This window comes from Phoxinus phoxinus, assembly GCF_949152265.1.
Source record: "Phoxinus phoxinus genome assembly, chromosome: 9".
NCBI classification, from domain to species: domain Eukaryota; kingdom Metazoa; phylum Chordata; class Actinopteri; order Cypriniformes; family Leuciscidae; genus Phoxinus; species Phoxinus phoxinus.
Window position 1 is genome coordinate 7424520 of NC_136884.1, and position 11368 is coordinate 7435887.

General features: G+C 35.8%; 1 protein-coding gene across 2 annotated transcripts in view; it reads right to left on the reverse strand.

Annotated features, from left to right (window-relative positions):
* ppfibp1a (PPFIA binding protein 1a) overlaps positions 1–10587 on the reverse strand; it is a 76280-nt gene extending 65693 nt beyond the window's left edge. For both annotated transcript variants that reach the window (XM_079622662.1, XM_079622661.1), the window contains exons 1-3: positions 10546–10587; positions 3065–3230; positions 1687–1833 (exon numbers count right to left, since the gene is read on the reverse strand). The gene's annotated coding sequence lies outside the window, so the exon portion shown is untranslated. The remainder of the gene's footprint in view (positions 1–1686; positions 1834–3064; positions 3231–10545) is intronic.
* Positions 10588–11368: the final 781 nt, after the last annotated feature.

Below are 11368 nucleotides of genomic sequence, written 5' to 3' on the forward strand. Positions count from 1 at the left end.
ATGATTTCTTGTTGAGCTATTGATGAACTGCTTCTCAGTGATTTTTTTGTCATATTTGCACCAGACAACTAAAACGACCGCTATGTATGTTGTTATGATGTGTACAGTTTGTGATAACTTTTGTAAAAAAAAAAAAAAAAAAAAAAAAAAAAAAAAAAATGCAGTAAATATTTGAAATATAATTTTACTGGATGTTTCAAATGTATTTTAATTAAATAAATTCTGAATTGTTAAAGTGTATTTTACAATGTGTTGTATATTGAAGCTGCTTTATTTGTAGCTTAGAGTGTAAACTAAAAAAAAATCGACAGATGTTACATCATTTTGCAACCATTAGCAGTCTTTGCTCTGTTTCACTTGAACGGGCCTCGCAACAGAAGGGGCCTCCACTTGCGCTCGAAAAAGATCATTATGCGCACACACTTTAGAAATTAAAGGGGGCTTGGAGCAAAAATGCCACCAAAATTATTGAAAATGTCCCCAAAATTCAAGATATGGGGCAAAAGTTCTTGTTTTTAATATTTATGACAGGATATAGTTAAGCAATACCACACAAACAAGTGTGCTGTTTTCCCAAATATCAGCATGATTGCAAATGGCCTATTCATTTTATATAACAGTTCAATAAACAAGAAGTTAATATTAGAATAATTATATTTTAGAATATTTTCTCAGAATATAGTTGACTTTTGCTCTATTTCACGAACGAGAATATTTCCAAAAAATCCACAGTAGAGCCATTGCGCGTGAAACACATTTCATTACTGAATGAATCTGAGTTTTTGAACAAATTGGTCTAATGAACGATTAATAGACTCACTTGTTTTGTCCCTGAATGAATCAGTTTTGAACAAATCATTTGAATGAATGATTCAATGACTCACTTGTTAAGACAATTGGTGTGTCCGAAATCGCATGCTGTCTGAGTAGGTGCTAAATTTGAATTTGAATTAAATTCAAAACCTTTAAAATAGTACATTCTATAGTATGAATATGGGTAGTATAAATGACATTTGCAAGTAACACATCCACCATGTTGTTTCTGTTATGTGACACGATTGCAGTCGCATTGCACTCAATGTTTTTTGTCCGTCTTTTTCGTTTCTTTGAAACCGGCCTCCGAATTGCAAATGTAGAAAGCGGTCCATTAAGAATGATACTGTATCTTCAGAGAGATGATGGAAAAGGCTCTATATGCTGCGCTGTACCCATTTTTCAGACAATTTACTTAATGGCGTCACACTGTTCAGATGTAATTAGGCTTTCTCAGATATTTAATAATTAATGACACAGACAGAGAGGGAAAGGGAAAGAGAGCATGAGAAAGAAAGACCTCAAGCCAATTAAGGAGATGAAAGGTAAGATGTTTGTCAAAGTGCCTCATATTTGACCATGAATGCTTCTACAATATGATGATACCGCCCTATTCTTTTTATGGATTTACTATATTTTTGATCTACTATATATAAAAATCTCAACATTTAATGGCTGTGAAGGAGACGCTGTGAACAATGTGTGATTCATGTTCAGATACATGTTTGACCCACATCAAGGCCCCATTTAACAAGAGACCAGAGCCAAATGGCTAAAAGAGAAGATATAAGCACCAGTCAAATGATGCACGTATTGAAGAGTAAAACGCACAAAAGGAGATGCTGCTGAAAGAGGCAATGCTTTCTATCTTACCTTTGAGCCTCGGACTGCTAAAAGGTGCTTCATCAAAAGCCTGGTACACCCAAGAAAACCTTGATCTGGCTGACAGGCAACTGCCATTTCCTTCATCTCTGTGGATATCAAAGAGTCGTCTGCCTCATCCGTCTGCACCCATTCGGTCTGTTGGGGAAAGAGAAGGTAGAAACAACAATTGGTCCTAATGTTGAGCTTACATCTTGTTACCATGCATGAGCAATGAACTGCGAAGACCCTACAGTCCCGAGGCAAGTTCATTTAACACATTAAAATAAAAGGAACGGCGTAAAATCAGCCGGTCATTATCGCAAAATAAACCCTGACGGAGCGAGCAAGTGGGGTTTATTATGTTATGCGGAAAATGTTCTTGATTACACTTAAATGGATTTGAGCTTTTATGTATTTTTATACAAGAAGAAAATGGCATGAGATTGACCACCTGGGTCAAATTTTAGCATCATTATACAACAATTTAAACACAGAATGCCCCAACTGACCAATCTGAGTCAATTATCCCATTTTACATTCTAAGAAAAGACAGTAAAAAGGGTCCAATGTAGCGTGTTAATATGAAGGAATTTTCCATATTGATTTTTCACAGTTATTTTGAAATGTCCATGAACTTAATGTCCTTGCAGAGAATGAACAACCCCTTTTCTGTTATGAGTGTTTCTTACAGTGTAATAATGCATGATAATCAAGTGTTTTGTGTCTTTTGTTAGAAGACGTCATCTGATTTTGCATTATTTGGTTCCCACTTTATATGCTTTACTACTTGCATGACAGCGCACACATAATGCAAGCTTTTAGCTCAAAGAGCTTCGTGTCACATCCTAAGCAACAGTACAGAAGGTGAGAAATCTCGGTTTTCATTTTTTCCTCTACAATACAATGCCTCTCCTCCAGCAGATTTGGAAAGGTGGACAAATGATCTGATTTTGGCCTACAGTACAAACTGAGTGGGGAAAAAAACCAAAAACATCTCCATTAACTGCAGACTTCTCCAGACTGAAAATAGCATGATATCGGTTTGCTAAAAAAACAACAACAATGACTGGAAAACATGTAATGTTGAATTCGGAACTGCATGCTAGCATCCTACTTCTGAAGCTAAAAGTAGTAAGAATATAGTATACTATGCGATTGCAAATAAAGCACAAGTCTCCACCAATTATTCTAACAGCAATCAAGAATAAAGTATTGGAGGAAAAGTTTCAGGGCACTGTCATTACAATGCACTCTTGGCTCCCATTATAGGAATGATTGGACATCTGAGTGGAAAAAGCCTGCATGCTGTTTGCATCTTGTAAAATCTACAGTGCATTTAGTCTCCTAAGATAGAGGCTGCAGGGCCAGCGTGTGTGAATGTGTTCACCTTGTCAGTTTAATTGTTGAACTGTCACTCAACAAGGCAACAAGGGTCCATTTGTATCCCCTTAGGCTGACGTCTGACATGTTCTCCATTCTAGCCATTTCTGGAAACTAATGCAAGATGTAGCCGGTGATTGTGAACTGCTTGTGCCTTGCTGGTGTCTGAGAAACTGGTGGAGAGTGAGAGTGAAAGCGTTAAAAGGAATTTTCATCTCAATTCTTCAATGGTTACATAATTCTATAATGAAATATCATATACATACACACAAAAGAAGATATCTAAAAGAATGATAATTTTTGTTTAAGTTTAGCTTTTGTTTATATTTCTTTTTAGCTTAAATTTTTTTCTTTTTGCAATTTCAAACATTTATTTCAAGGCATTTTATTTTTATTTTATTTTACTTTGTCATCTAATATTTAGCTTATGTTATACTTTATCTCAGCTTTATTTCAATTACCAAAAATGATTTTTTAAAGTTGTAATTAACAATAACAACACTGAAGTGCCCCATTAACTTCGATTGTAAAAAAACACTTCAGCAAACATTCTTCAAAATATCTTCTTTTGTGTTCAACAGAAGAAAGTAAGTCAACAATTCACTGTAAAAAAGAAAATGGTTTCAACTTAAAAAAGCAAGTGTTCATGCTGCCTTAAATTCTTAAGTTTAGTCAACTTGAAATGTGAACTTGTACTAAGTGACAACTTGGATATTTGAGTTGACGGAACTTAAAATATTAAGGCAGCACAAACACATACTTTAAACATTAGGGTGATTAAATGACAAAATTTGCTTTTTTTAGGTAAACTATCCCTTTAAACTCAATATAACAATGTTGTTTAGGAGAGCGTCACATTTGAATTCTATATCATCAGTCTGAACGGTTTGATTAGTCCACTTAAACACAGAGTGATGACTTTTGGAAAATCTTTAATTGCTTTTAAAATGAGACATTTATGTGTTTAGGTAGCACTAAAACACAGTCAAGACCTATTTAAATGAGTATCGGGCCTGTAATTATGCTTCGATTGCATCTAATAACACATCAGGTGGTGGTAGTTAGCTGCACTGGTTTGGTGATGAGGACTTCTCACCAATGTCCTTAATACTGAGGTCAAAATAAAGAAAACTTTCTAATGTGCATGTCTGAACAATATGTTTGTCAGACTGTACATTTTCAGAGCAAGAAAGAACAGCTTCAGTCCTAATTGGTATGATTAGTTGAGCAGGTCACAAAGACCTCACACAAACTTCAACTGTAACGTTTTGTCTCGGTTTGAGTTTCTAATGCTTGTCATATTTATACTCCAATTTGCATTTATCCTTTTCACTTTCACATTTAAGCTTGTAGCCTCTTTCTACAAACATTTAGAGCTCGTTTTTGTTGACTGAAGTAATCCCTGCACAGGATTTGAGTGGACAGCATTTTAGCTCAGCTGAACACCTATCCTGTGTTGAATCTGTCACGCTGCCCTGTCTTTGATTTTGCATTAGCGCTGTCCTGATCAGTGTGAGCCAGAGGTTATTCTGTGATATATGAGTGTTGTCATGTTGAGGGGACGTAGTGGACAGGGAGCTCATCTCTCATTATGAGGGTCGTTACAGTCACCCTGTAATGCTTCACAGATATTGTGGTTCATGGATCAATCATGGAGCTGCAGATGATTTTAATGCCAAAAACGTGTGGATGGAATAATAAGCGGGAAGATAGGTAGCACTGCTCTACTCATAACACCCCCAGAGAAAATGTGAACCCAATGCTTCCATATGCATGCGACTCAAACACCGCATGTCACCTTCTGTAATCATCAGCTAAGAGCTGTCATGTCATTTGAAGGTTTAATTATTAGAGGTCATCACACTTCTGCTATGTATATTTCACACGTTCTGTCTGTCACTGTCAACGTGCCTTATCTGACTGCTTTCCTGCACTGACATTATCCTTAAAAAATGCATTGAATTCCTCACGATAAACTGCACATCCTATCTATAAACTTCAATCTATATTTCAAAGCATGAAATGAATAAATAACAGGCATGAAAATGCTATACGTTCGGCCAAATTATAGTTTAAAGCATGTGTTCTACATAATGTCAGTATATATATACTGTATATATATATGCATATATATGTATACAGTACACACACACACACGCACGCACACACACACATTGATCCTTAGCCTTTATTCAAATATTATTAAAATTGGTTAAATATTCTGTAATATTGCACAGATGTACTTGGAGTCAATTGTTTTATTTATAATAATGCAAGAAAACATGCCAAATTGTGCAGACAACATTTTTGGACAGGCTGTCATATAAAGAAATAATGCACGACACATCCGCAAAACTTATTGAGTAATGCCAAGGAGAACTGCTGCTGTAATCAAAAACAAGCCAGAACCAACAAAATATTAATAACTGATTATACTGTAATCAATGCATGCACATGTTTGCATAGTTAAATAAAACCCATTTTTCATAAGGTGTAGTTTGCCTTGTTTTTTTGTCAAATCATTTTGTTAAGCTCAGTGTTTTGTTCTTCCCAATATAACATACTCATCATATTTTGATGATTTAATCAAACTTGTAGGCAAGGGTCATTAAAAACAAATATCCCAAATATATCCTCTGGACATCACCTTTTGCCATCTGTACACATCCACTTAATATGATTTATACATAAATATGGTGAATATACAGTGTATATGCCTATAATATATTGAATATAAGCAGAAACTCTATTTTTAAGTATAATTTTTTACTACAAGTTTTACCACTATGTGACTGCTCAGATAATCTCTATCACTGTTCTCAACGAATATTCTGCTGTTTGTTGTAAACTTAATCCATAACGTCTTTATTTCTTGAAACTGTGGCTTTCGCACACATAAAATGCAGCGCCTACTTTCCAAGCCACTGACAGAGGTGCCGGAGGTGGATGTGTATTGATATGAGGAACCAGAAATAGACATTTTGCCCCTTGGATCAGAGTGCAGAAATCATCTTTCATTAGAGCTCTCTTGGCTGATGATGTTTGACACACACACGCATGCATACAAACTCATGAATAAACAAGACGGGTTCATTTGTGTGTGTATGGAGGGGGGGGAAACAGTTCAAATAGGAATGCAGTGCAAAGGCGTGATCAAATATACTGTATAATGGAATCATCATCCAGCTTTTTGAAAATGATCGACATATAAAAAGCAAACTTTTTAAAATGGGTTTAATGCTGAGGTGTCTTTTTTTAATGTTGAAATATTCAATATTTTCTCTTTAACATTTGATCATAATATGCAAAGACAACAGTGTTTGTTTGAGCATCCCAGCTAGCCTTTATTTTTAAATTACATTTAGTAACACACTTCAGCTTTAATGATGTTCTAGTAAAGCAGGTACATTTTAAGACATCTCCAAATTTATTTAGCATGTGCCCTATCCAGGCTACTTCTCTGGGATTTGTGAAGGCATCCACCGTATGTGTTATGACAGCATCCCTATCACTTACAGAGCCCCAGCTCTAATTCCCTGGAATTATACATTTGACTTTGACTCGCAATCACTTCACGTCGGCAGCACTAAAACCGTTTTTTTAATCCAAACACGTTGCATTCAGTCAGTCAGCATAGTCTTGGATTGGTTGCCTATTCCCGTTACTGAGTCTAATCTGAGAATGCTGTCGTAAATTGCTAGCTAGAACAAAGAAACGTGATGGTGAATTTTAATGATGACATTCATTATGTGATCGATGAAGAGTAAGCCATCATGGTAAATACAGCCCCATGTTTCTCTCCTGCTGTCTGCACACACTGTCCTGCTCTCAGAAGCACACAAATGGGCTATTTGTAATACTAAATGGTAGGGGTTTAACGATACCCTCATGTCACGACTCGAGACATATCACGATACGATATTATTGTGAAACTCCAAGACATGATAAAAGGTTAACAAACAATGTATTTGGTTAAAATGCTAAATTTTATATTACATTGCGGGTGCACATGAATAGGCTTGGGTGCTGATAACCTAATGCACAGGACAATGTTGACACCAGAATAAAAACATTCATGATTCTTATTATTTTAGACAAATAAGCAGCATGCACTCTGTCACTGACTAGATATATTTAAAATAATGTAGGCCACTTTTTACTGGTAACATAAGACATTTGGCATTATCAGGACCCACAGATGTTCCCTCATTGCATTATTATAAATTACACATAGTAGTTTAATGTAGTACTGACACTAAAAATATGAAAACTTGAATTTTTTCTCACACAGTAATTTTCATTTTGGGTGAATTATACATTATAATTATGCATTTTTGTATTTCGATATATTGTGACACGATATATTGTTACACCCTTACTTAATGACATGGATGGATGGATGGATGGATGGATGGATGGATGGATGGATGGATGGATGGATGGATGGATGGATGGATGGATGGATGGATGGATGGATGGACGGACGGACAGAACAACAGACAGACAGATTCTAATGGGGAAAAAAACAGATGATTATTAAATATTAATATCCTTTTTCCCCCGTGTGAATTACCCAGTGGCACTCAGTAGCTAAGCTCTGACCATAGGAAATGGTATTTCTATGAATGAATGTTCGGACGCCCACTCCATACATCATGAGTCATTGACTGGGACTTGATGTTCTCAGAGTCAGTGTGGGAGCAGCCAACTGTGCACAGTTAGATCACTGTTTGCGAGACATAACCCAAGTTTGCTCTCACTGACATGCACACCAAAACACACACACCATTACACAGCTGTGCCAGAATTTGAATTAATCGTATTATTTGGCTGTTTAACACTCCTTCGATAAAACTTCCAATCCATTTGGTTTAGAAAAAATGGATAAAGCCCACAGCAAATGTCTGAAATTATTCATTACATATTTAACCTGACCTTTTTCCACATTTCAATATATATAGTAACACTTTAGTTTAGGGTCTAATTCTCACTATTAACAAGTTGCTTATTTGCATTCATATTACTAGGATATTGGCTGTTTATTAGTACTTATAAAGGACATATTAATGCCTTATTCTGCATGATCATATTCTACATCCCTTAATCCCAGTACTGAACAACTACCTTACTAAGCATTGATAAACAGTAATTATGAGTTTTTTGAGGCAAAAGTCATAGTTAATAGTCAGAATTGGACCCTAAAGTGTGATATTCCATAGCCTCCTTTCTCATCCATCATGCATGCATGATGTTACCCATTGCAACAACACTACAGGCCATCACTTCACCTACTCTGCAAACTCCTAATTTTGTCTCTAATCTCATCTACATAAAAAAGCTGGTGATTCTGGGGCCTTGAAGTATTTAGCAAATATATTTAGCATAATATGCCCTAAAGTGAGACTGCTAACCATCTGGCACATAATCATCAGGCTTTTAACAGCATGCAAAACATCTGTGGTCAGAGTTTGATGTCCATTACGGGAAGGCAAAGCTCTACTATTGGCTTGAGTGGTGACAGGCTGGAAATCTGAGAATAAGGACCATCAAGGGGGAGGTAGATTGATGCCCTCACGGTCAGGCTAAAGCTGTTTGATACTGTCGGCTAGACACAGGTCCCATCTCAATTTGGTGAGCGGCGGAGATAAGCCTGCCAGTGGCGTGTGCTGAGCCGGTCCATCCGTAGGTGCCAAGAACGATAAGAAGGCCAATGTGAGCTGGAGGGTTACATGCATATCTTGCTTGCACTGTAAATATTAGTATGGAAGCAATGTGCAAAAAGACCTTCCAATATAAGACGGCACAACAACCTCCATTCCCAACTCATACAAACATAGACACACAATTAAGTCTCTCTGCACAAATCACTTTGAACTTTGAAAGGTCATGCAATGAACAGCTGTTTATAAATCCTCCATCCATCTCATCTATTATTTCATTACAGGCTGGGAAGTTTAATGGAATGTTCCAGCCGCGGGGTGTAAAGAAGTTTTGGAGTTGCTTATTGTGGATTTGGCCTCCTGCGGTCTCTATGGAAACCCCCGTCTGCTTCTGCAGTCTCTGTAAGAATTTAATAGGTATACCTGCGTTCCCAGGGTGACCAGACGGAAGATAAAGCTGGTGTCAGTCACAGCTGTTCTTTGAGAACACATCCTTTATTGCCGGAGCGCACTCATGATTTAATTGCTTGCGAGTAACACTTATCACAATATCATCCAGCTGAACTGCAGTGAATAGACCATCACTGATGTTGTAATAATTTGAGCACAATATATGTATTGCTCTGGTCTATTGACCATAGCGGAGCAACAATGCCATAGTTATTAACTTCTTTGACTGTTTTATAGGACAGCAATTGGAGGAATGTGTAGAATTCAATATTAATTTTGTTGTTTTTTGTTTGTGTTTTACTTATACAGCACGATGAAGGATGGGTAGAGAGAAAAGAGGATATAGACATCACAATCACACATATGTTAGTAGTTTTGATTTGCTCAGTCAGTCACATGTTTCCACCTTGTGATCAAAACATGAATTGCAGCTGAAATTGTGCTGCTGAAAAATCATAAATTCAAGTCACTTTCAAGCATACAGTACCGGTCAAAAGTTTGGAAAATTACTGTATTTTAATGTTTTGAAGGAAGTATCTTATGCTCATCAGGCCTGCATTTATTTTATTAAAAAAATACAGGGAAAAAAATGTATATTGTGAAAAATTATTGAAATTTTAAATAATGGTTTTCTCTTTTAATATACTTTCAAATGTATTTTATTTCTGTGATGCAAAGCTGAATTTTCAGTATCATTACTCCAGTCTTCAGTGTCACACCTGGGTGTTTAGTTGTGTGTTGTTCTGTGCCAGCCATATTCATGTTCTTGGAGTTAGTAATTAGTTCGTGGGACCTGGTTTTCCTTTGTTTGTTTGTTTGATTTATGTTTTACTTAATTAAACATTACTTCACTTCAGCACTTGAGTCCTCACTCCATCCTCCACAACCCACCCGTGACAAAATCAGCATATTAGAATAATTTCAGAAAATTCAGCATTCAGCATTACAGAAATAAATTATATTTTAAAGCATATTCAAATAAAAACAATCATTTTAAATTGTAATAATATTTCAAAATATTACTGTTTTATTTTTTCCTGTTTTTTTAATTATTTTTTTTTATAAATGCAGGCTTGATGAGCAAAAGACACATATTTCTAAAACATTAATAATAGTAATGGTTCCAAACTTTTGACCGGTAGGCTACTGTATAATACTTTATATATATTTAAAAATTAAGGTAAGATAAGATGGGGGAGCAAATTTAGAATTAGTAGGCCTACAATAATGCAACATTCATTGTGTGATAATGACATTTAAGAAAGACAGGCAACTACATGTTGCAATTGAACAGCTTGAAACTGAAATCAGAGTAAAGCAGCTTAACAAACCTATAGCAGTAACTGTTAATGACAAAATAAATGAGAAGTTCTCAAACCTGTAAGATCCATACTGTATATTCATATCTGGAGAACTTTCCTTCAGAGACAATACTTGCGCTGAAACAGGGTAACAAAGGCAGTTAAGTTATAACAATTTTATTCACAACTCTAATCCCAAAACACACACATTTAACGTTAGCATGATAAACAAACTCTGAAATCTTAGGCAAGGAAAGTCCTTCCCTCATTCTTGTTTACTCTGTTGTAGTAACACACTATTTAACATAACTTAACTGATTACTAATGAAAAGTTTGTCAAAAGTAAACAGTAACTTAGCCTACTTGATGAGTAACGTTAGGCTACCATCAGTGTGGTCACGGTCATAAATGCGCTCATTTTGCCTCGTCAACTCTTAAAGTGTTTTGTTTTTAGACAGAATATAACTTACATTTTCTTGTAATAAGCATACATGATGTTATAAATCGTCTGAATATTTTTATTTTGCTAAACAACTAACGTTAAAGTAACGTTACTGCTTTCCGTCGTCCTCGTCTGCAAACTTAACTCGACCAATCAAATGCGCCACATGCGTATCAGCAATTAAAGGGACCGCATTCACTTTGATCGAAACCATACACTCGTTAATAATTAACTATATATTTTGTTGGTTCGGATAAATTATATTAAAAGTTTGCCGCATCTGTATTGCTAATATGGTATTTAGGTTTTTCTCCCCTGCAAATGCTAACTTAGATGCTCTGTAGCCTACTATTGATCGTAATTTGTGAAACTTGCAGGGAAATATGTTATCATCATTATATGAAAAATGATAATGGAAACTCAATCATGGACACACACAAAAAAAATGCTTTAATCAA